We start from the raw sequence: 25,226 nt of genomic DNA, 5'->3' as shown, positions 1-25,226 counted from the left end.
CCACCATCTTTCACCTGAATGGCTATTGCTACAGCCTACTGAGTAATCTCTCATTGCCCTTTGTCTTGCCCTTGCCCCATTTGATCTATTTCCAATCACCAACCAGCATGATGCCATACAGCATAAATCAGACCACGTACTTCCTAAAAACTTTCCAATAGCTCTTCATTGCAATCAGAATAAAACCCAAAGTCCTCAAGGCTGACCCCAAAGCCCTGCCTGATCTGGTCCACTTACCTCTCTGTCCCCATCCTCTACCACTGCCTTATTTTTTTGCTATATGCTAGTCACACTGGCCTTCTTTCTAGCCTTGTATGGTCCTATCTCAAGGCTTTTCTTGCTCTTCCTTCCCTTGAAATGTTTTTCCAAATCTCTGAAGGGCTGCCCCTTTTCATTACTTTTTCAAAGGGGCATTGCCTGCCCATTCTTCCTCTCTTATGAAAGTCACTCTATTGCTTGCCCTGGCTTTCTATACAGTACTATTACTTTCTACAACTTTTTAATGGCTTCCTATCTCACAGTGAAGTCCCTACCACAACCAGAAAGGCCACACATGATCTGTCCACAATTTCCTCTTTGATGTCACATACCACCTGTCCCCTCGTTCTCCTCTAGCCGTATTAGCTACTTTGCTGTTCTCCCAGCATCCCAAGTACCCTCTTAACCCAGAGCCCTTGAACATTCGCACTCAAAAATCCACATTAATTAATTTCTCAAGTCATTTAGGTCTGGCTCAAGTGACACATATCAGAAAGATCTTCCTTGATGATCCTAATTAATAACAACAGCTCCATCCCCACTACCATCACTCCCACCTTTTAATTCCCTCCAAAATACTTATGTCACTCATGAGTTAAATATTAATTTGCAGAGACACATGGGTGGCTCAGTGGTTGAGCATCTGCCTTTGGCTCAGGGCATGATCCCCAAGTTACAGGATCAATTCCCACATTGGGCTTCTTGCACAGAGCCTGCTTCTCCCTCTGCCTGTGTCTCTGCCTCTCTCTGTGTGTGTCTATCATGAATAAATAAATTAAATCTTTAAAAAATATATTAATTTGCTGTCTCCCAACTAGAAAGTACTATCCAGGAGAGCAGGGAATTGTTTTCTCCATAACTATTTCCATTGTCCCTAGATGAGTAGGTGTTTAATAGTTTTTCATTAAGGGATGCCTGGGTGGCTAAGCAGTTGAGTGTCTGCCTTGGGACCAGGCCATGATCCTGGACGACGAGTCCCCCACGGGGCTCCCTACCGGGAGCCTGCTTCTTCCTCTGCCTATGTCTCTGCCTCTCTCTCTCTCTTTCTCTGTCTCTCACGAATAAGTAAAATACTTAAATTTTTTTTTCATTAAATGATTGAACTATCTTAATTTACCTACTTTGTGCCTCGCATATGTCTTTGTCTTCTCCACCCCCTTCCCCACACATAAGCCCTAAAAGACACAGCTGTATGTATAGGGGAAGAGGAGCTGGATTCAACCACATTTACAAATCCTGCTTTTAACTTCTATATTTTCAGATCTCCCCTCATTCTCTCAGGAGGCCCCCCTCCCTCTGAGCAGCCTCCGGTTACTTCCAGTCAGTGCTGTGCTGTTACAAATCATGCGGCCGAGAATGGGCGTGGGTATATGTGCAAAACTCCGTGTCACCACTCCTATCACCCTAATACATTCTGAGAAGTGGGATTTCTGGATCAAAGGATAACTGCATATGTGAGTTTAATAGCTATTGCTGAGTTCGCCTCCGCGGGGATCACCGGATTTTTGGGTTTCCACGGGCAGCGGTGTGCGCCAGGGAGTGCCTGTTTCTTCACGGCCTCGCCGGCCAACTCAGTGTCGTTAAGCTTCAGGGGGGTTGGCCAATCCGACAGTTGAGAAATGGCCCGGACCGAGCGCGCCCTTCCCCACCCACCCGATCGCTGACCTCGGACCGCCGCGCCGCGTCACCCGGCCGGAGCGCATCCCCGCGGCGTGGCGAGCCAGGCAGCTGCGCGCACGCGCGGGGCGAGGTCCGCGCTCGGCACGCGGGCGCCGAGGCCCCCAAGGGTGGGCTGCGCGCCGCGGAGATCCGGCTTTGCTCAACCCTCCCGAAAGAGGAAGCGCGGAAGGGCTTGAAGCAAACACTTAGGCCGACCGTTGCAACAGCGCTCAGGGTGTCGGGCTTCTGCGGAGCCGTCGTGCGGCCCCACATCCCTCAGCCACGGGTGGACCGAGTGACGAGGCAGGATCGCTGAGCGAGGGAACGAACGCTCGGAGAGAAGGGGGCGCGCGGAGGGGAGGGGTCAGGCGGGAAGGCCCAGCTTCTCCCAGAACTTAGAAAACCAAGAACTTCCCCCCCCCCCCTCCTTCAAGGGCGTGGCGAGGAGGGGGAGGGCCGGGGGACATGCGGCTCGGAGCCGGGAGCTGGGAAAGCAGCCCCCGAGGCGCAGGAGCCCTCCTCCACACGTCCCCCCGCGGGGGCGCCACACGGCGGCGCGCTGCGCGGGGAGGGCAGGGCCGACACCACTTCCTCCAGCGCCGCCGACCTGAGCCGGGCGCCGCCCAGTGTGCGCTTCGCCTGCCCCGCGGCTGCCGCGCCGCGCCGCGCCCGCGCCCGCCCCAGCCGAGGCCCCGGGAGCCGTCAAGGTAAGCGGCCCGGCGGGGGCCCCGAGGGCCGGTGTCTCCCGCGGGTCTGCGTCTGACCCCGGGTCCGACCCAGCTCCCGGCCGTGGCCCGGAGGACTCGCGCGCCCCGCCCGGCCCGGCCCTCGGGGGGACGCGCGGCCCCGGGATCCCCGCTGCGCCCAAAGCTGCTTCGGAGGTGGATGGAGAAGTGGCCGAACCCTCGCCTGTCTGGCGGCCCAGGAGCCCCGACTGACCCCTCCGGAGGAATTCCGGGGGGCGCTCTAGGGCACCGTACATCCAGGGCCGGTCGTGTGAGAATTTGAGATTGACGATCGCAGTCTGACGTATCTTAGGGTGTTTCCTGAGTTTAAAACTTTTGGACAACCGTTATCTTCTTTTTCTTAAAAAAAAAAAAAAAAAAAGTCTTTACTAGTGATACTCCTTTTCGTTTTAAAATAAGATAGAGGGGGACGACGCCTGGGTGGCTCAGTGGTTGAGCGTCTGTCTGCCTTCGGCTCAGGTGGTGATCCCGGGGTCCTGGCATCGAGTCCCGCATCGGGCTCCCTGCAGGGAGCCTGCTTCTCCCTCTGCCTGTGTCTGCCTCTCTCTCTGTGTCTTGAATGAATGAATGAATGAATGAACCTTTAAAAAAAATAAGATAGAGGAACGATTTGGACACCAGGAGTTAGTCTCATAATTTGGCTTGGAGCGAATGGCCAGAGTGCCATTTTGTAGCACGAAAGAAACTAACTAGGATGTCCTGATATCCAGGAGTCGCCCTGAACCCTTGACCCCCTGCACCTCTTATTTTTCTTCTGGGAAGGTATTTCTTGTACATACCCTTGTGGAACGCTAAAGGTGTAGTTTCCTAGAGGCATTCTAAATTCTCGGCCTCTGAACAGAAATTTCAGAAAAGAGAGCTTTTGTCCCTTGGAATAAACCACCACTGACAATTTTCCCTCTGGCCTCACTGAAATAGTCTTATAGTTAAGACTAGCTGACAAAATTCACAGAAAATGTGCTAAGAAACCTTCCATAACCTCTTCCGGGTAGTATTTCCTGTCTGTTCAGTATGTTGTGAAAGGTCTAAGAAATATAATGTCATCTTTGGGTTATTAGTACTTAATAATTTTCACAGTGATACTAATATTTGTGTTTTTTCTTGGTATTTGGATCTGTTGAAAAACTGAGGTGGGGCATTGTTGTGCCCAGGCTTGGGCAGATCAACATTAGATTTCAAAATTCTTCAATTATTATCTCTCAAGAAATATATCTTTATAATATGGATTATATTATGATTTAGTTACTTTAAATCTTAAACATGATACTCATTAGGCTATACAGTGTCCATTAATTTTTTATATTTTTATATCCTAGGAATGAATACCAAATACCTAATTTTTTAATGTTTATTAACTTATAGTAAAAAAGTTCTAGATATTTTCATCTTATTATTAAAATGAATCACTTATAAAATTTATTGCCATAAATGTCTATGCTTGATATGCCGCTCTGAATTTCTTTAAACCATACTACTTTCTTTTCTTTTCTTTTTTTTTCTTTTTTTTTTTTTTCTTGAGAGAGAGAGACAGAAATAGTGAGAGAGAGCAGGAGCAGGGAGGAGAGGGAGAAGCACATTCCCTGCCGAGCAGGGAGCCTGACATGGGGCTTGATCCCAGAACTCTGGGATCAGGACCTGAGCCAAAGGCAGACGCTTAGCTGACTGAGCCACCAAGGCAGCCATAAGCCATACTACTTTCAAAAGCATTATTATTTTTATTTACTTTTAATTAAAATCTTGTTTTAATTATTTTTATATCCAAAACCTTGTAGTGAGTCCACAGATCTTATAATAAATTAAGTTGGCATATCATAGCTTGCCACACCAAAATATTTTCCATTTTAAAGACCTCATGAGTTTATTTTATAGGCCATAGAATGATCTTAGTAATTCTCACCTCAAAATAGAGCAATTCTTATTAACATATTTTTAGTATGTAAATGTGTCTATATATCTTTTAAAGATTTTATTTATTTATTTATGAGAGACACACAGAGAGAGGCAGAGACATAGGCAGAGGGAGAAGCAGGCTCTCTGAAGGGAGCCCCATGTGGGAGTCCATCCCAGGACCCCAGGATCATGACCTGAGCTGAAGGGAGACACTCAACCACTGAGCCACCCAGGTGTCTCAATATGTCTATGTTTTATGTCAGTTCTGTCATTCTATGTGACAAGTAGCTTAAAGTTTAAGCAATTATTATAAATTTAAGTAATTCATTATAAATTCAATAAATGCCAGGATTTGAGGTATTAGATTGGTACACTGGTTGTGTAGTCATGTTTATCTGTATTACAGTTATAATTGTCATGAGAAACATGATTTGTAGGGGAAACTGCAATATATTTGGAAAAGTAAACAGATGTCTCTTGAGAAGCAACAATAGCAGCACTAAGGAATAGCATTGAATAAGCTATATTCTATTAAAGGGGCTAGATTATAGGTGCAGCATGACAAGGCGGGGCCTGTGGATAGGGACCAGAGATGTGACCTATCACCACCACGTCTCCATAATCTTGCCAAATTCCTGGCACCATAGTTGGGACTCAAAAAATATTTTCTGAGTGTCCAGATACATCAGTTCCACTTCTGGGTTGTACCATCAAAATGTCACAAGCCCCTGACCCAGGCAGCCCTGTTGGTCCTAACCCTGAGGCATGAACAGGCAGAGATGTAGCCCCACTCCAAGGAACCACACCTTCTCAGCATGCACTCTGAAGCTTAAATTCATGACACAGTTTCCATACATTTCCTGAAGATTGACTAGGCACTTGATTCATGAAAAATCATATTGTAAGAACTATTCTGTCTCAACTCGGTTTCTTCTTCATCACCAAATGGTAATCGTAAATAATTATTCTATTGACTTAGCTTAGATTTTGGACCAGACCCTTGTGCTAATTAATATAGATGTGTCATTGCATTAATTCTCACATCCTGGGCTTATGCCATGGTTATTATCTTCGAAGAAATGAAAGCACAGAGAGGTTAAGAAGGTTACACAGAGAGTAAGAAGAGCTGACCTTTGAACTGAGCTAGTCTCATGCCAACACCGTAGCAGCTGTACTGGGGACAGGGCTCAAATGGTGAAAAAACATGGAGCCTTTCTTCAGTGAACTTGTAGTCTGTTTGCGGCGAGGTGGTGGGGATGGGGGGGTGGGGAAAGCGGACATAAATGGGCAGTGAACAGTTCTACACATGACCAGAATTGTGTGCTGTAGAAGTAAATATCAAATCCCTGTACTACAGTGGGGTCAGGGAAGGGAGGATGAAATAAAGGTAACCAAGGAACTTGCCTTGCTGTAGTGGGAAGATAAGGTATTATAATCAATTGTGAAGTTATTATCTTTATATATGTCTTTTGAAAAAAATAATCTGCTTTGGCAGCCATCACATGTTTTCATTTTTATCTTTATTCTCATCCCTCTTGATAGCTTCTAGGTTGACTAAATCAATAAAGCCATGAGTATCATATTCTTTTTATTTCTGCTGGGGATCTTTTCTGATTTCATCTCACATCACTCATCAGTGAGATGGTTGTGGGCTGGGAGAAGGTATAAATGCTAAATCAACAAAAGTTAGTTTCCACACACTGGCTAGAAGATTTATGTCCAGAGAGGTATATCAAACTAGAAGAAAAATAAAGAGTGGTAGTAGAACAAGTAAATACTAGTCTAGATTTATTTTTGTCCTTCCTTTTTTATTATGAAATGTTTCATATACAAAAGATGGTGTATAATGTATATGTAAATTACAATGAATAATAATAAAGCCAACATCTGGATACCTATACCCAAACTGAAGAAGTAAAATATTACCAATATATCTTCTGACTTCCTCCTAATAGCATTCCCCTTTTTTCTCAACAGACGTCATCACTATTGCGAATGTGCTGATTTTTTTTTGAAAGCATGTAGAAAGCATGTACATGCATTTGCAAAGACGTCAAACTAAGAGAGTACACCGGCACTTGGGAAACAGATTAGAATCTCCACCAACTGTAGGCATGATTGTAAAGTGAAGTGTTCACTGTTAAGTGAAGATAACTTATTTTAAACAGCATAAAAGCAAAGTGGGCTATAAATGATTAAGAGTAAGTACCATGGAAATAGTTAGAGGTATCTTACTCATTACTGAAGTGACCAAGATTCACCAGTGGATAACCATAACTTTTAAGGGTAATAAAAAATATATAACTTAGGAACTGCTCATTTTTTTTATGTTACTTAAATTTCTACTCTAAATACGACTCAGTCATTTAAAAAATATTTGCTGAGCACTATTCCAGGTGCTTGAGACATGTTGGCAAACAGGAGAGGCAAAGATCTCTGCATTTATGGAGTTTATATTCTAATGGGGAGATACAGACAATAGTCAATAAAAATAATAAATAAATAAATAATCTCAGTAGTAATAAGTGAAAAGTGTCATAAAAAAAAAAGACAAAGTTGAGCAAAGTAAAGTTGTAATACTTAATAAGGTGGTCAGGCTTGGCCTCACTGGGTAGGATAGGATCTGAGCACAGTTTTGAAGGAATTAACTAAGAGACTATCTGAGGGAAGGGTGTTCCCAGAAGAGGGAACAGACAGGGCCAAAGCTGTAAGGCAGGGATCTGCCTGGTATATTCAAGAAACAAGAAGACCCACGTGGGTAGAAAGTATATGACTAGGAAGAGAGTAGCAGGAGATGTGGTTGGAGAGGAGCATGAAGAGGTGGAAGATCATGTAGGGTCCCATAGGCCATTGTAAGAATTTTTGCTTTTATTGAGTGAAATTGAGGGGCAGTTGGGGGATTATGAGGAAAGGAGTATCATGATCTGACTTATATTTGAAAGGTTTGCCCTCACTGCTTGAGAATAAACTGAACAGAGTAAGAATGAAAGCTAGGAGCCCAGGGAGTCTGGGAGGCTCAGCAGTTTAGCACCGCCTTCAGCCCAGGGCGTGATCCTGGAGACCTGGGATTGAGTCCCACGTCAGGCTCCCTGCATGGAGCCTGCTTCTCCCTCTTCCTGTGTCTCTGCCTCTCTTTCTTTCTGTGTCTCTCATGAATGAATAAATAAAATCTTAAAAAAAAAAAAAAAAAAACTAGGAGCCCATTAGGAAGCTTTGGGAATCACCATGCATTTTGAAGGTAGGGCCAACAGAATGTGGGGTTTGAGAGAAGAGCCAGTGATGACTCCAAAGTCCTGGCCTGAACAACTTGGAAGATGGAACTGCCATCAATTGACAGGGGGAGTTTGGAGAGGAGGTGGTCAGAAGTTCAGCTTTGGATGTGAATATGAAGTATCAACTGGTAAATATGTGCTTATTATATATAAGGCTAAGGTCATTCAAGCTAAGTAACTTTTTGGGTAGATACTATTATTCTGATTTTACAAACTTAGAAATGATAGTTTGAGAGTTAAAGAAATAGAAAATAAAACCAGATCTTTTATATCCTATGGCTTTAACCATTCTTTCAAAATTTGTTGAAAGGAAAAAAAAAAACCCTTGCTGAAAGGTTTGTTGACCTGTACTCTTTATTATACAGATAAAAATTAAGAATATAGTCAAACCCTCAGTAATATTCCACCTCCATGAGACTCTAGACAATGAAAATTATTTTTAATGAGTGGAAAGGCAAGAAATAATACTAAAGAACACTAAGTGCTAACCAGTGACATGGGCATTCTGCAATACAAGATTTCCGTGATTGTGTTTAATAATGGATTCTGAGGGATGGAGAACAAAGGCCTTTTCCACAAAGGAGATTTTTTTATCTCAACCAGAGGTTAAGATACTTATATTTACAAAATCTAGGACCAGATTTGGAAGAGAGGGGAGCTTCATTTTGGCACTGCTGGATATCCAGATAGATGCAAGTGTTTGAACAGGGCTAAAGGGCCACTAACAGCTGTTGGAGGATGTTAGATGACACTGTTACAGTATTTGGAAAGATGAAAGTACTTTCTACTTCATTAGGAAGTATACTGAAATGGTGCTAATTGATATTTCACTTGTTCTGGTTACTATAGGCATCGAAACAGCATAGTTATGGAATGGTAGTATTTAGTGGAATGCTGCTTAAGTGGTTGATTACCATTTAATAGATTGTGTTTTTCACCAGGCAAAACTCCAGTCTTTAATTAAGTGCATTTTCAAAATCTGGAAGCATGTATTTAATAAAGAAGTACTTTCAATTGAATGCTTTAAGATTTCATCTCAAAAATAAAACAATTAGGGGAGGGAGGGAAATACCACGAAATCTTTTGCAGGAGATTTACAACATATTAATTACATTACTAATTAAGTAAATTTATCTTAAGGCTACTCTATTTATAGTAACAACATTAACGAACTCATTCATGTCTGCTAATAATGTAAAATTCACAACTGACAGGTCAATGAACTGAGTAGCTTCTGGATATAGTATTGGTTTGTTTGTTTTGTTCTTTTAAGAGGAAGGTTTCCTTCTGGTTAAATTCCATAAATGATATGGCTTAGCAAATCAAGACTATTCCTTAACATGCTTACTAATTCAGTATATTTACCCTATTGTAAGCAACAAGCAGAAATGAAGTCGCCTGGTCCATGAATGTGAGCAAACGCAGTGCAACGCTATGCTGTAAACACGTGGCTCATAAGACCACGACTGAATAGAGAAGTTGAAACCCCCAAGATAGTCACCCCACTGTCAGAACAGAGAAGCATCCCTCAAAGTGAGACTTACGGAGGGAGTATGGTTCTTATATGTATGCTTGAGTTGCATGAAACTGCTAAACATGCTGTAATCAGAACTATTTTTTTTTCAGTTTCAACACATCTATAGAAGGCCAACCATGTGCCCAATGTGGAGGGTGTAAAGTAGAATAAGATATAGCTCCTAACCTCAAGAAGCTTCTAGTTGAATGGGAAAGACAGGCCTGTAAATAAACACATTCAAGTGTGTGATATTCAATGATAGGTGTGGAAATAATATGGTGAACAGAGTGACTATAGGGAAGACTTTATATGAGGGTGACCAAGAGGCACTTTGAAGGATAAAGGTATTTCCAGGTGGCCACTGGAAGGCCACCCCAGGTACCACATATATGAAAGAGTTTGTCAGTTCTACTGGAGGATAAAGTACAGTGGGAAAGGAAATGGGGCAATTCTAATTTAACTCTTGATGACTCATATCCAAATTACATTCATATGTTACATTTACAACCATCTATCACCTTTGAGTCAACGTTTAGGCACTTGTAATAATGGAACTGTAGTACTCCAGACCAGCCCTGTTCAATAGAAATATAAAGCAAACCATATATATAACTTTAAATTTTAAAGAAGCCACTTGAAACACAGTAAAATAGTGAATATAAATATAAAAATAATATAAAATATTAATAAAATATATAAATAAATATAAATATATATAAATATAATATATAAAACATATAAAATAATGCTAGTTTTAGTAATACATTAAACTTCATTTATGTCCCGAATGGTCATTTAATTACTTAATAGTAATTATACTAAATAGCATTAAATTTAAGTAATATTAAAATTATTGGTGAAATCTTTTATTCTTTTTTTTTCATACCAAATCTTTTAAAACAAGCATTTTTACCCTTATAGCACACCTCTATTTGGACTAGCCACATTTGAAGTCCTCATGAACTAGTGGCTACCCAACTGGACAGCGCAACTCTAGATAATGGCACAATTATTGTGTCCTAACTATACGCTGACTCTTCAGGTGCATGGAGGATATTGGATGAATTATGAAGTAAGGTAAAGGGAAAAAGCAGGGAATAGCATTCCTATAAGTATGAGGTCTGTCCCTGGAACTTGATTTTAATTCATACTTAAATCTGCTCTCAATACTTTCTTAGTCCTCTAGCAACAAAAACAAACAAACTCAAATTATCATTGCTTACCTGCCTTTTTATTCTTTCTCTTCCCTTCCCACCTTAATTTTTGGATTCTGCCTAATAGTAACAGAAACTGAAAAAAAATGGAAATAAATGGTGGAGCAGTGTGCCCTACACCCACCCACATCCGGCAAAATGTGAACTGTTGGTCTAGGCAACAGTGGTTGCCACCTCTCTCTCTCTCTCTCTCTCTCTCTCTGTCACTCTTTCTCTCTCTGATTACACCTACTAGTCATAAGCATCAACAACAGCTCTCTTTACTGTGGTTCTCAACTCCAGAAATATACTTCCTTTGTGGGGGTAGAGACAGTAGTGATAGGATTTGGAAGATGGAGTTGTTTTGATTCATAGGTTTGGTTTGAAAAAGCCTCAGGGGTGTTCTGATGTCCTGTCTTATTCAGAATGGCTAAGAATCTCTGTCAAAGAAACAATATTTATAGATGTCCTTCCCAGTGGCTTGGTCTTTTTAAAATGCCTGGTCTACAAAAAAATGGCAGTCCAGCTCAGTTTCTAGGTTCACAGAAATGCAACAAAGAAAAAGTACCCATCCAGCTGTAAACATGGGAATGTGTGTATGAATATGTGACTGAATATGGTCTCTGCCACCTGAAGTTTGTCTCCATCACTGGTTTTAGATGGAGAGTATAGTAATAAAAAAGATGATAATAGCTGATATTAGTATCACTAATACCCCTTTATATGTGCCTGTCACTTTACTAAGCACTTTATAAACACCATTTCACCCCCATGAGAGAGGGACTGTTTTGTTTTGTTTTTTGTTTTGTTTTGTTTTGTTTTGCTTTGTTTTGAAGGACTGTTTTCGTTGCCATTTTTTAGCTGAAGAAACTAAGCCAACAGGGAGGTTAAGTAACTTGCCCAAGATTACCCAGCCACTGAGTATCTTTACTAAGTAAATGGTATATGTCAACACTTAATGAAAATACAGGGTTCCATATCTGAACTCATAATTGAGTGTGAAAGACATATAAACACTGTAACAGAGGTATGAGCAAAGCAATTGCCAATTTTCACCTCTTAACAATCACAGTCTTTCCTTTTGGAAGGCAGCATGACATGCTGATTTTGAACATGAACTTTTGAGTTAGACCCAGGTACAGTCCAGTTCACCACTCGCTGGCTGCATGAGCACACACAAATTATTTAATTTCTCTAGGCTTGAGTTTTATAGCCTGTAAAATTAGAATAATGTCACCACATCAGGGAATTGTTTTGAAAATTAAACTAGACACTCTAGGTGTCTGACCTATAGTGACTGCTCCACATTTATAACTCCTCCTATCATTATTTTAAAGTCAGTGTTAAAAAAAATAATAAAGTCGGTGTTAATATCTGTGAATGTGAGCTAGCTTATACTGAGTTCTAAGTACCAGCCATGGCACTATGCCAGGTCCCAACAAAGTTAATGTGTAAATTTTGCCTCTGCAACATAGTTGAGAAGGTAACAATACATACCTTAAGGGAACTGATGAACTATCAAATTAGTGATCCTCACAACTGCTGCTACAGGATATAAGATGAGGGTAGATCACCAGGATCCAGCAGTGAGCCTTGAGCTGGCCTTGCATAGTGGGTAAGGATGAATAAAAGAGAAAAAGAGGAGAAACAGCACAGAGGTATAGTGTGTATGGAAGAAGAGAAATAAACTACTTTTACTGTAAGCAAAGGTTTAAAGGAAGATGTTGATGAGTTTGGAGTGATGTGTTTGATGGATTGTTGATGAGCTCATCCTAGAAGGTGTTTTCTCTGATCAGCTTTTCCAGCTATCTGGAAACATGCAAGGATGGCCTGCACACAGGCAGCAATGAGGGCTGTAGACCAACCATCTAGTCTCTGCTTCCTGACTAAAAGCATTGGCTTCTCTGCCACCTGCTCCTTCACCTTCTGTTTGTCTTTCTCTGATTGACATGGACTTCCCAGATTTGGTCTTTGTACCTTTTGGGACAAGAGTGCTCAGATAGCCTACTGATTTAATCTTGGAGACTGCTGCAGTACAAACCCTGATCACTCCTGGGAAAGGCATCGGGGGAGTTGCCCCTGGTGCATATTGACAGAGGAGGGCATTGAATGACCCTCCACAATTTGACACAATGGGATGAGAGAATAATTTCATTTTTGACAGGTTATCTCTGCTGCAGAACTAGATTTGTGTCCCTGCTGGGACAATGAGCCAAATGGTATAAGGAGTTCAGACTTTTTACCAAGAGGCAATAAATGATAGAGATGCCCCCTAAAAAACAATACATTGCTTAGCTAGTTGAAATATAAATGTGAGCCATGAATTAAGGACTGGGAATATCATTTAAAAAAGTGTTTAAGGATTTGTAGTCTGACATAAGAAAGTTCCACGGTAACTGTTAGGTGGAACAAATATAAAATACATAGGCTTTTAGATGTTGAATTTCACTCCATATATGCTAATTCAGATGTTTGAGGTTCTTGAGGTCTTGAGGTATTTTGTTTTGTTTTGCTGGTATCTATGTATTTTAAAACAAGGATTAATTTCTATGCCAGGTTATTCAGTAATCTTTCTGTGGTTGGACTCAATTTAAGCCAGTGTTGCTGGAGTCTGGTTCTTTGCAGGAGCAATCAGAAATTTACCCTAAATCCATTTGGATTGGTCCTGGATTATAGCAGTATAGTGCTTGCTGTTATAGTTCCCTTTTATTTTTATCACAGTGGCTTGTTCACTGCACCTACATTTCACAAATGACTCAATGAGTATGTTCTGATTGAATGTGCAAAGAACTGTAAGTTATTAAATCACAGAAAGAGAAAAAGACCTTTCTGGGAGGACTTTAAGGTATTAAAAAACATTCTGCTCTCAGTAGCATCTATTTAAAAATAATGACTCACACTACACACAAAAATTAACTCAAAATGGATCATAGACCTTAATGAAAAGCTAAAATAGTAAAACTCCTGGGAAAAACATAAGATTAGATCTTTATAACCTTGGGTGAAGTAATAGTTTCTTAGATATAACACCAAACACACACACACACACAAATAGATAAATTGTACTACTTCCAAATTTAAAACTTTTGTGCTGCAAACAGTGCCATCAGGAAAGTACAAAAATAATGCACAGAATAGAAGAAAATATTTTGTTTGCAAGTGATATACAAAGAGTCCCCAGCTTATGATGGCTCAACTTAGAATTTTTTGACTTTATCATGATGTGAAAGCATTGCTCATTCAGTAGAAACTACACTTTTAGAATTTTGGATGTGGATCTTTTCCCAGGCTAGCAATATATGGTAAAATACTCCCTCATACTGCTGAGCAGCAGCCCCTAGCCTTAACCCTGTCAGCCACAGGATCACAAGGCTCAACAAGTAATATGCCTATAACCATTCTGCACCTGCATAGCCATTGTGTTTTTCACTTTCAGTGCAATACTCAATAAATTACATAAGATACTCAACACTTTATTATAAAATAGGCTTTGTGTTAGATGATTTTGCCCAGCAGTAGGCTAATGTAAGTATTCTGAGCATGTTTAAATTTGGCTAGGCAAAAGCTATGCTGTCTAGGTGTTTTAAATGCATTTTTTACTTAGGATATTTTCACCTTACAATGAGTTTATTGAAACATAACCCATCTGTATCTGTTAAGGGACTTATATCTAGAATATTTATAGAAGTCTTATGACAACATAATAATATATATAAAATCCATTTTAATACTAGAAAGAGGATCTAGACTTTTCTCCAACGAAGATATAGAAATGACCAGTTAGTTAACACATGAAAACTGCTCAGCATCATTAGACATATGGGAAATGCAAATCAAAACTGCAATGAGAACTTTATACTCACTAGGAGGGCTATAATCAAAATGACAGATACATGTATTGATGAGGATGTGGAGAAATTCAAACCTTCATACATTGCCAGTGGAATGTAAAATCACACCACAAATTTGGAAAAAGGGTTCAGCAGTTCCTCAAAAAGTTAAAGTTATCATATAACCGAGCAAGTTTCATTCCTGGGAATCCTAAGAGAAATGAAAACATATTTTATGCAAAATCTTACATACAAATATTCATAGCAACATAATTAATAATAGCTGAAAAGTGGAAACAACTCAAATTTCCATTAACTAATGAATGGATAGTCAAAATATGGTGTTTTAATATGACGAAATATTCAGCAATAAAAAGAAACAGTGCTGATATGCATTACAATGTGGCTGAACTTTGAAAACATTATCCTAAGTGAAAGCAGCCAAACACAAAAGAATACATTAAAAATTATTTTATTTATTTATTTATTTATTTATTGCTTTCAAAGTACATTTTATTTATATTTTTTAATTGGAGTTCAATTTGCCAACATATAGCATATCACACAGTGCTCATCCCATCAAGTGCCCCCCACAGTGTAAAAAAAATTTTTTTTAATTTAAATTTTGCTTAGTTAACAGTGAAATACTGGTTTTTGGAGTAGAATTCAGTGATCTGTCACTTATATACAACACCCAGTGCTCATCACAAGTACCTTCCTTAATACCCATCACCTATCCAGCCTTTTCCCCACTCACCTCCCTCCATCAGCCCTCAGTTTGTTCTCTATCATTAAGCATCTCCTATGGTTTGTTTTGTTTCCCTCTCTCCTCCCGACTTCCCATATGTCCATCAAAGTGAAATCATATGGTATTTGTCTTTCTCTGACCAATTTATTTCACTTAGCATAATATACTCTAGTTCCAACCACATCATTGCAAATGGCAAGATCTCATTCTTTTTAATGGCTGATATATGTAACTTATTTATCCATTTATCAGTTGAATGGACATTTGGGCTCTCTCCATAGTTCAGCTATTTTGATAATTCTACTGTACGCATCAGGGTGCATGTACACCTTTAGATCTGTATTTTTGTATCCTTTGAGTAAACATCTAGTACTGCAATGGCTGGGTTGTAGGATAGTTCTGTTTTTAACTTTTTGAGGAACCTCCATACTGTTCTTCATAGCGGCTGCACCAACTTGCATTCCCATTAACAATGTGTAAGAGGGTTCCCCTTTCTCCACATCCTGCCAATACCTGTTGTTTCTTATGTTGTTAATTTGAGCCATTTTGACAGGTATGGAGTAGTATCTCATCACGGTTTTGATATGTATTTCCCTGATAATGAGTGTCATTCAGCATCTTTTCATGTGTCTATTAGTCAATCTGGATGTCTTTGGGAAAATGTCTATTCATGTCTTCTGCCCATTTCTTAAAGGGGTTATATGTCTTTTGGGTGTCAAGTTTGATAAGTTCTATAGATTTTGGAGGGGTATCCCTGGGAGGCTCAGTGGTTTAGCGCCTGCTTTCAGCCCAGGGTGTGATCCTAGAGTCCTAGGATCGAGTCCCACATCAGGCTCCCTGCATGGAGCCTGCTTCTCCCTCTACCTGTGTCTCTGCCTCTCTCTCTCTCTCTCTCATGAATAAATAAATAAAATCTTTTAAAAAAAGATTTTGAATATTAATCCTTTATCAGATATGTCGTTTTCAAATATCTTCTCCATTTCATAGTTTCATTGATTGTTTCATTTTAGTTTCATTGATTGTTTCCTTCACTGTACAGAAGTTTTTTATCTTGATGAAATCCCAATAGTTCATTTTTACTTTCTGTTTCCCTTGCCTCCAGCAATGTGCCTAGTAAGAAGTTGCTACAACCAAGGTCAAAGAGGTTTTTTGCCTGTGTTCTCCTTTTGGATTTTTGATGGTTTCCATCTCATATTTACATCTTTCAGTCATTTTGAATTTATTTTTGCATACAGTGTAAGAAAGCGATCCAATTTCATTCTTGGGCGCATGTTGCTGTCCAGTTTTTCCAACACCATTTGTTGAAGAGACTGTCTTTTTTCCACTGGATATTCTTTCCTGCTTTGTTGATGATCAGTTGACCATATAGTTGTGGATCTAATTCTGGGGTCTCTATTCTGTTCCATTAATCAGTGGGTCTGTTTTTGTGCCAGCACCATACTGTCTGGATGATTACCGCTTTGTAATATAGTTTGAAATACAGAATCGTGATGCCTCCAGTTTTGTTTTTCTTTTTTAGGATTGCTTTGGCTATTTGGAGTCTTTTGTGGTTCCATACAAATTTTAGGATTGTCTCTTCTAGCCCTGTGAAAAATTCTGGTGGTATTTTGATAAGGATGCATTAAATGTGCAGATTGCTTTGGGTAGTATAGACATTTTAACAATGTTTGTTTTTCCAATCCATGGGCATGGAATGCTTTTCCATTTCTTTGTGTCCTCTTCAATTTCTTTTGAGTATAGTTTTCAGAGTACAGATCTCTTTTTTTCTTAGGGAGTGGAGGAGGGGCAAAGAGAGAGAGACAGAGAATCTTAAGCAGGCTCCACACTTAGCACAGAGCCCAACACAGCTCCAACTCACAACCCTAAGATCATGACCTAAGCCAAAATCAAGACTCGGATGCTTAACTAACCTGGGTGCCCCATAGTATAGATCTTTTATCTCTTTAATTAGGTTTATTCCTAGATATCTTATTGTTTTTGGTGCAGTTGCAAATAAGATAAATTCCTTGATTCTTTTTTCTGCTGCTTCATTATCGGTCTATAGAAATGCAACAGATTTCTAGATATTGATTTTATATCCTACAACTTTACTGAATTCATATGTTAGTTCTATCAGTTTTTTGGTGGAGTCTTTTGGGTTTTCTACATGTCAAAAAGACCACATATTGTATGGCTTCATTTCAGTGAAATGCCCCCAATAGGTAAATTTATATATAGAGAGACTAGATTGGTGATTGCTTAGGGTGGAGAAATGGTGACTGCTAATGGCTATGGAGTTTGTTTTAGGAGAGAAGAAAATGTTCTAAAATCAGATTTTAGTGATGGTTGCACAACCATGTGGAAATACCAAAAACTATTGAATTATAAACTTTAAATGTTATGTGAATTATATCTTAATAAAACTATTTTTCAAAATATGGAGTGCAGGGCCTGTGTTCAAGGATGCTCTAACTAAAAAATAAATAAATAAATAAATAAAAAATTAAAAAAAAAAAGGATGCTCTAACTACTGGGAAGATGAATAGATGCATTAGAAGCAATCTGTGCTTTGACTCCAGTACATTAAATAAAGTATCTGGCATGCCAGGGATTATAAAGAAAACAGTAGTTATAGCAGTAGAGGAGATTTATGGGGAGAACACAGTGATATCTGGAAGGTGAAGTTGGAGAAGTTGATGGGGGTTGGATTGTGAAAGAATATAAAACCCACATTAAAGAATATAGATTATATCCCGCAGACAGGAGAGAGCCACTGAAGTTTTGCTAACTGAAAGGATATGAAGAAAACTGGAGGCTGAGGTGGCTCAGCGGTTTAGCGCTGCCTTCAGTCCAGGGCCTGATCCTGGGGACCCAGGATCGAGTTCCATGTGGGGCTCACTGCGTGGGGCCTGCTTCTCCCTCTGCCTGTGTCTCTGCCTCTCTCTCTCTCTTTCTCTCTGTGTCTCTCATGAATAAATAAATAAAATATTAAAAAAAAAAAGAAAACTGGGTTTTTATAAGAAAGCCCTAGTGACATTTTAGAGAATGGATTAAAGGAGAAACTAGAGGTAGGGAGATAAATAGTAAGCAGATGGCAGAGTCCCGGTAAGACTTGTTGAGGAGCGGAACTAGGGTGGTAGTTGTAGAAAAAATGGGACAAATTCAAGGGCATTAGGAAGGGTTCATTGATCGGACACACTGGCTGTTCCAGTTGGGGGCCTCAGGAACAGGAGGCTAACAAGATGCTCCCGAAGTTCTTGAGAATGGCTAAGGGGAGATAATTGAACTATAGGTAAAGACAAATGTAGACTTGTTTTTGGCATGGGAGGGAGTAAGTGTTTGGGAGTATAATGTGGACAGAGGCATAGTCATGTCTAGATGGCTCCTTTTAGCCACGAGTCTGTCTGGTCATCACAAACACCCGTAGCTATTAGGTTAGCCCGACCTATGCTTCTTCGCTGAGCCTGCTCTTGCCTTTGTCTCATCTGCTGTTCCACTTCCTAACGTTCCTGTTTCAGTTCCACAATTCTTGTGGCTCTCACATTTGACTTGGGTGTCTTCTGCCCAGACATCCAGTCTCAGCCTTACTTCACTGCACTGATCTTCCCTGGGATCTGATTTGCACCCAGAGCTATGCTGACTTTCTCCCCAGGTCCCATAATAACCTCTAACTTGGATCTTGCTGCACCATGACCTATGTTGGCAAGCCAGGGGGTGTTGAGGGGCAGGGTGGAGCAAAGAGGCAGCTGGAAGGGGCCATGTGGTGGTCGAACCACTACCCTCTGTGGAAATGCCTTGTGGACAATAAAAGTATAAATGCAGGGCTCAGTGTGAAGAGAAAATGGTGACTTGGATAAGTAAGCTGTTTTTGTGTCACTCAGCAGTATATCTACAGAGAATAGATAATAGGGGTGAAGATAATAGAAAACAAAGATGAGGGAGCATCTACTCCAAAGATAGTCCTGATTCACAGCTAAAATGACTAAATCATTTTTCTGAAGTGGTAACTTTGTTGCCACTTTTGCTTCAAAAAGTAGTTACGGTTGCATCTTTATTCATATTTATGAAATCTGGATATTTTTATGGTCATGCCTTTGCCAAGACAGGTGCCTAGGCAACAGGAAGATGAGTGGAATGGAAAGTGTGAGGACATGATGTGTGGTTTCTTGGAAATTTTACTGAGACCTCTATCTGGGAAAGTCCATGAAACACCCAATCAAAGACTAACCAGCACAGTATCCCATTTTTCTTTTAGTGTCCATAACAAAATGAACCTAAATTATCTCTTAATATATTATGTTCTTTATATCAGGACATCACTGGACTGTTGCAATGTTCTAAAACAAGTTATTAGAGGTAAAATTGGTGCAAAATAAAGACTATAGTATGCTATCCAAAAATATTAAGACCATATTTCATTTTACGTTTCCCATTCTGGTAAGATTATAAAGCAGTGAATTCTTTAATATACTTTGGTATATTTTTATGTTCCGTTATGTTCCATCATTGTCTATTTTATTCTTACAATATTATTGTTCTGCTTTAATTAATTACTGTCATTTTGGAAGTCTTTCATTCTTTTTTTTTTTTTTTTCCTCCAAATTTCCTCTAAATTTGACCCTGGTTAAATTGAGTATGTGTGTGTATACTTTTTCCTATGGCTATTTTCTACGTGGTTTGAAATTGTCCTTTTGAAATTTTCTCCTCTGATCCATAAGTTGTTAAGAAAATACTTTTTTCTTAAGGATTTCTTTTATTTATTTAATATTTTATTAGTAGTTTCTGTTTTATTATATTTAATCAGAAAATACAGCCTGTACAAGTTCTCCTTTGGGGAATTTATTGAGATTTTCTGGTATATGACTAGTTTTCAATAAATATTATAAACTAAGCCTAATTTTTTTAAAGCAAAGTCTGATTTTTACTCAAATCTGTTCTAGTAGCTTTTTTTTCCATTAATCAGTCATAGAGAAGAAATGTGTTCCATTGTTAAGGTCATGGTTTTATAAGCCAAATCTTTAGTATTATTTCTATATAACAATGATATAGTTTTCAAAATAATTTGAATATGTAAACGGATATATTTTTGGCTGGGAAGCTTAGTAATGATTCAGTTCTGAACCTAGACAAGTAATGCTAAAATCTTAATTGCAGTTGTTGCTCCTGAGAAATAATGAAAATAATTAGTTTCTGATAAGAAAAACACTTCTTCGAAAGTTACTAAGCATAGTGACAATAAGTAAATAAAATATCTTTTATAAAAATAATCATAAAATTCACCAACCAGAAACAACACCAGAAGGATACATTTTCGTTTGAATTTTCTTTTCCCTAAGACTCTAGGCCAGGAAGACAAGGAAGTATTTTTTTTTTAAGATTTTATTTATTTATTCATGAGAGACACACAGAGAGGCAGAGACACAGGCAGAGGGAGAAGCAGGCTCCCTGCAAGGCGGGACTCAATCCCAGGGCCCCAGGATACCTACCTTAGCCAAAGTCAGACACCCAACCACTGAGCCACCCGGGTGCCCCAAGACAAGGAACTATTGCAGTACACGTTCCAACTCAAATTGATCCTGGCAGTGTTTTAGAGAGGAAAGTCACAATCATATGGGGTAGAGAAGAGTCTCTTTTCCCTTTTTTGTGAGCAGCTTTCACAGTGGAATTTAACGAAAAGGCAGCCTATGGAATGGAATAAATTATTTGCAAACTGTGTATCAGATAAGAAGTTAACATCAGAAATATGTAAAGAACTCATACAATTCCATATAGCAACAACAGACAAACAACCCAGTTATAAAAAAATAAGCAGAGGACTTAAATAGACATTTTTCCAAAAAAGGCATACAAATGGCCAATGGGTACTTGAACAAGTGCTTAACATCTCTGATCATCAGGGGTGCAAATCAGAACCCCAATGAGGTATCATCTCACACCTGTCAGAATGGCTGTAATCAAGAAGACAAGAGATAACAAGTGTTGGCAAAGATGTGGAGAAGAGGGAACCCCTTATACATTGTTGGGAATGTAAATTGGTTCAGGAACTGTGGAAAACAATATTGAAGTTCCTCAAAATATTAAAAGTAGAACTGTTTTATGGTTCAGCAATCTCTCTTCTGAGTATATATCCAAAGGGAATGAAGACAGGATCTCAAAAGGATACCTGCACTCTCATGCCTATTGCAGCATTATTTACAATAGCCAAGATACGGAAACAACATAAGTGTCCATCAGTAGATGAATGGATAAAGAAGATGTGTATATATACACAGTGGAATATTATTCAGTCTTCAGAAAGAAGGAAATCCTGCCATTTGTAACAACATGGATGACCTTGAGAGTGCTGTGCTAAGTGAGATAAGTCAGACAGAAAAAGACAAATATTATATTATCTCACTTACATGTAGACTCTAAAAAAACAAGCTCATAAAAACAGTAGAATGCTGGCTTCCAGGAGCTGGAGGATGGGAGAATTGGGGAGATGCTGAAGGGTATAAACTCGCAACTAGTGGATAAATGGAGGTCTAATCCACAGCATAATGATTATACTCAGCAAAGCTGTATTATAAACTTCAGAGTTGCTAAGGACTAGATCTTAATTGTTTAACCAAAAAAAGAAATGATAATCATGTGACATTATAGAAATGTTAGCTAACATGTGGTGATCATGCTGCAGTATATAAATGTATCAAATCAACACAGTGCACACCTTAAATATATATAGTTATATTTTCAACTGTCTCAGTTTAAAAATAAAAGCTTGAAAAAGATAAGATAAAATAAAACAAAAGGGACAGGATAGATGCCTCTAGAAGATTGTCCACATGTGGCTTTCAGTTATGTTGCTCATTTCCACCTAGCAGATCTCATGTCATTGTGAATCCTTGACTTGATCACAGGTAGAATTCTAACTGCAAAGGAGTCTGGGAAACATCATTTTTAGATTTCCAGCTTCAGTGTTACAGCAGCACATCATACAGGGCACTAGGAGAGAGTGTTTCAGAAAGCCAGTTAGTAGTATCTGCCATAGAATTATGAAGAAGGAAAAGGAGGGAGGTGGAGAGGAAGGGGAGAAAGAAAAACTTTTTTTTTTCTACGACTCTTATAGTTTTGCTGTTACACTTAGATTCTTGACCCAATTTGAGTTTATTATGTGTATAGTCATGGAATAGGGATCTGATCTTATTTTTTTCCAAATGGGTAGCAATTTATCAAATTTCTTATTTCTGCTGATTATTAATTGCCAACTTATTCATATATCAAATTTAAGTTCTGTGATCTCTCTGTTCTTTTCTATTGACTTTTTTGTGTAAATTTTAAAGTACCAATTTTTTTCTTTAAATTACATTTTTTTGTATTCCTAACCATATTAAAATAATCTTTTGTATCTTAATTAAAGTTAATAATACATTTGTCAGCTTTTATTTATTTCTTTTAATCCATCTGGAGGTTTAATTGAAATTGCAAAAAGTTTTATACTCATTTAGGAAAAATGGTATCTTTACCATATTGACTGTTCCTTTCTAGTAACATGTTCTGTCCATTTGGTCAAGTCATCTTTTATACCATATAGATTTCTCTGTCTAGAATTGGGAAATTGCTTGTTACTTATTTCTGTATTTTTCATAGTTCTTGTTGCTGTTATAAATTTGATTTTTTATCATAGCATTTTCTAACATTTATTGCTAAAAATGTCGTTTTGTATGTATTTACATCACATCCACTATCTAATTAATTGTACTTTTTGCTTATATTCCTACGTAGACAATCATGTCACCTATGTATTATACTAACTTCATCTTTTCCCTATTGCCTCTTTGACAAATCTATTTTGGGGTTTTTGTAAATAAAGTTTGAGATTAGAGATCATGGCAGAGTAGGAGGACCCTAGGCTCCTCTTGTTGCATGAACACAACTCGACAACCATCATATTATCCTAAATACCCCTAAAAACTGGCCTGAAGACTGACAGAACCAACTCCACAGCTAAAGATAGAGAAGAGGCCACATTGAAGAATAAGACAGAGACTTAGACAAAATGTGAAGTTTGTCCCAAATGAAAGTACAAGGTAAGGCCACAGCCAGAGTTCTTGGTGAAACAGATTTAAGTAACATGCCTGATGGAGAATTTAAAGCAACAATCATAAGTTGCTTTAAGATATTCACTGGCTTGAGAAAAGAGTAGAAGACATCAGTGAGACCCTTACTACAGAGATAAGAATTAAAAGAAAAAAAAGACTTAGTGATGGAGAATACCATAAACAAGATTGGCAACAGGCTTGATTAAATGAACAGCAGGGTGAAGAAACAGGAATAAATTAGTGTCCTAGAATATAAAATAATGGACAATAATTAAAATGAAGAAAAGAGGGCAGCCCCGGTGGCGCAGCGGTTTAGCGCCGCCTGCAGCCTGGGGCGTGGTCCTGGAGACCCGGGATGGAGTCCCAGGTCAGGCTCTCTGTGTGGTGCCTGCTTCTCCCTCTGCCTGTGTCTCTGCCTCTCTCTCTCTCTCTCTGTGTGTCTATGAATAAATAAAATAAAATCTTAAAAAAATGAAGAAAAGAAAGAAAGAAAACAATATGCAATATGAGAATAGACTTAGGGAATGCAGTGACTCCCATCAAGTATAATAACATTTGTACTATAGGAGACCCAGGAGAAGAAGGAGAAGAAGAGAGGAAAAAGAGGACAGAAAATTTATCTCAAGAAATAATAACTACTCTAATATGGAGAAGGAAACAGACATCCAGATCTAGGAAGCACATAGAGAACACCCATTCAAATCAACACCAAATCAACAAAAGCAGGCCAACATCAAGACATATTGTAATTAAGTTTGCAAAATACTGTGAGTAATAAAAGAAAAATCTTTTAAGGCAACAAGACGAAGGAAGTCCTTGACCTCCAAGGGAAAACCCTATGGCTAGCTGGAGATTTCTCAACAGAAACTTGACAAGCCAGAAGCATGATCTATTCAAAGTACTGAAAATCTGCAGCCAAGAATGCTGTATCCAATAAGGCTATCTCATTCAGAATAGGAGAAATAAGAGTTTCCCAGATAAAAGCTAAAGGAGTTTGTGACTACTAAACCGGCCCTACAAGAAATATTAAAGGGGACTCTTTGAGTGCAAAGGAGAGACCAATAGTGACAAAGACAAGATCAGAGAAAATCTCCAGAAACAATAACAAAATAAGTAATAAAATGGCAATAAATACATATCTATCAATAATTACTTTGAATGTAAATGGAATAAATGCTCCAATCAAAAGACATGGGGTGTCAAATTGGGTAAAAAAAACAAAAAAACAAAAAACAAAAGACCAAGACCCATCTATGCTGCCTACAAGAGACTCATTTGAGACGTAAAGACTTCTACAGATTGAAAGTGAGGGGTTAGAGAAACATCACACAAATAGATGTCAAAAGAAAGTCAAGAGTAGCAATACTTACATCAGACAAACTAGATAAACTTTGTTGTTCCTGTCTTGTTGTTATCCTTCTGGTAGCAGGGTAGTACTGGACTCATGGAATGATTTTGAATGTGTTCCCTCTATTCCATTATTTGTAAGATTTTTATAATGATTGTCATTAATTATTTTCTTAAATGTTTGATAGAATTCACCAATGAAACCATGTGGTCTTGGGCTTTTCTGTGCGGGGAGATTTTGATTCCTAATTCAACTTTCATTCTTGTTATTGGTCTAAGAAAATTTCTTCTATTTCTTGGATTCAAGATTTATGATTCAATCATAATAACTTGCATATTTTTAGGATTTATCTGGTTTTTTTCCTAAGTTATCTGACTTGTTAGTATATAATTGCTTATAGTAATCTGTTACCACACTGTATTTCTGTGGTTTTCTGTTGTATGTTTTCTCTTACATTTCTCATTTTGGTTTTTGAATATTCTCTTTTTTTTTCTTAGTTATAAACCAAGACTTAGTTTTTTCAAAAAAGTGGCCATTACTTTCAGTGTTATGTTACTGTTTATTCTGGTCTCTATTTTAATTTATTTCTGATTTTTCTTTGTTATTTCCTTCCTCTACTATGTTTGAGCTATAGTTTCTTCTTTTTCTAGTTCCTTGTGGTGTAGTGTTGTTTGTTTGAACTTTTTTCTTAATATAAGCATTTATA

General features: G+C 38.7%; 1 protein-coding gene and 1 long non-coding RNA gene across 4 annotated transcripts in view; one reads left to right on the top strand and one right to left on the bottom strand.

Annotated features, from left to right (window-relative positions):
• The window catches only part of LOC144313648 (uncharacterized), a 42,768-nt gene extending 40,857 nt beyond the window's left edge, over positions 1-1,911 (bottom strand). Inside the window, exon 1 of the long non-coding RNA XR_013379273.1 lies at positions 1,757-1,911. This is a non-coding gene — a long non-coding RNA (uncharacterized LOC144313648). The remainder of the gene's footprint in view (positions 1-1,756) is intronic.
• Positions 1,658-25,226, top strand: part of APBB1IP (amyloid beta precursor protein binding family B member 1 interacting protein) — a 107,845-nt gene continuing 84,276 nt past the window's right edge. The window contains exon 1 of one of the 3 annotated variants that reach the window (XM_077896709.1): positions 1,658-1,712. The gene's annotated coding sequence lies outside the window, so the exon portion shown is untranslated. Of the gene's footprint in view, positions 1,713-2,009; positions 2,221-2,264; positions 2,625-25,226 lie in introns of those variants that run through there. The other 2 variants (XM_077896708.1, XM_077896707.1) reach the window with 2 other exon arrangements.

The sequence above is a fragment of the Canis aureus genome, chromosome 5 (genome assembly GCF_053574225.1).
Source record: "Canis aureus isolate CA01 chromosome 5, VMU_Caureus_v.1.0, whole genome shotgun sequence".
NCBI lineage: Eukaryota > Metazoa > Chordata > Mammalia > Carnivora > Canidae > Canis > Canis aureus.
This window is presented reverse-complemented; position numbering and strand designations above follow the sequence as displayed.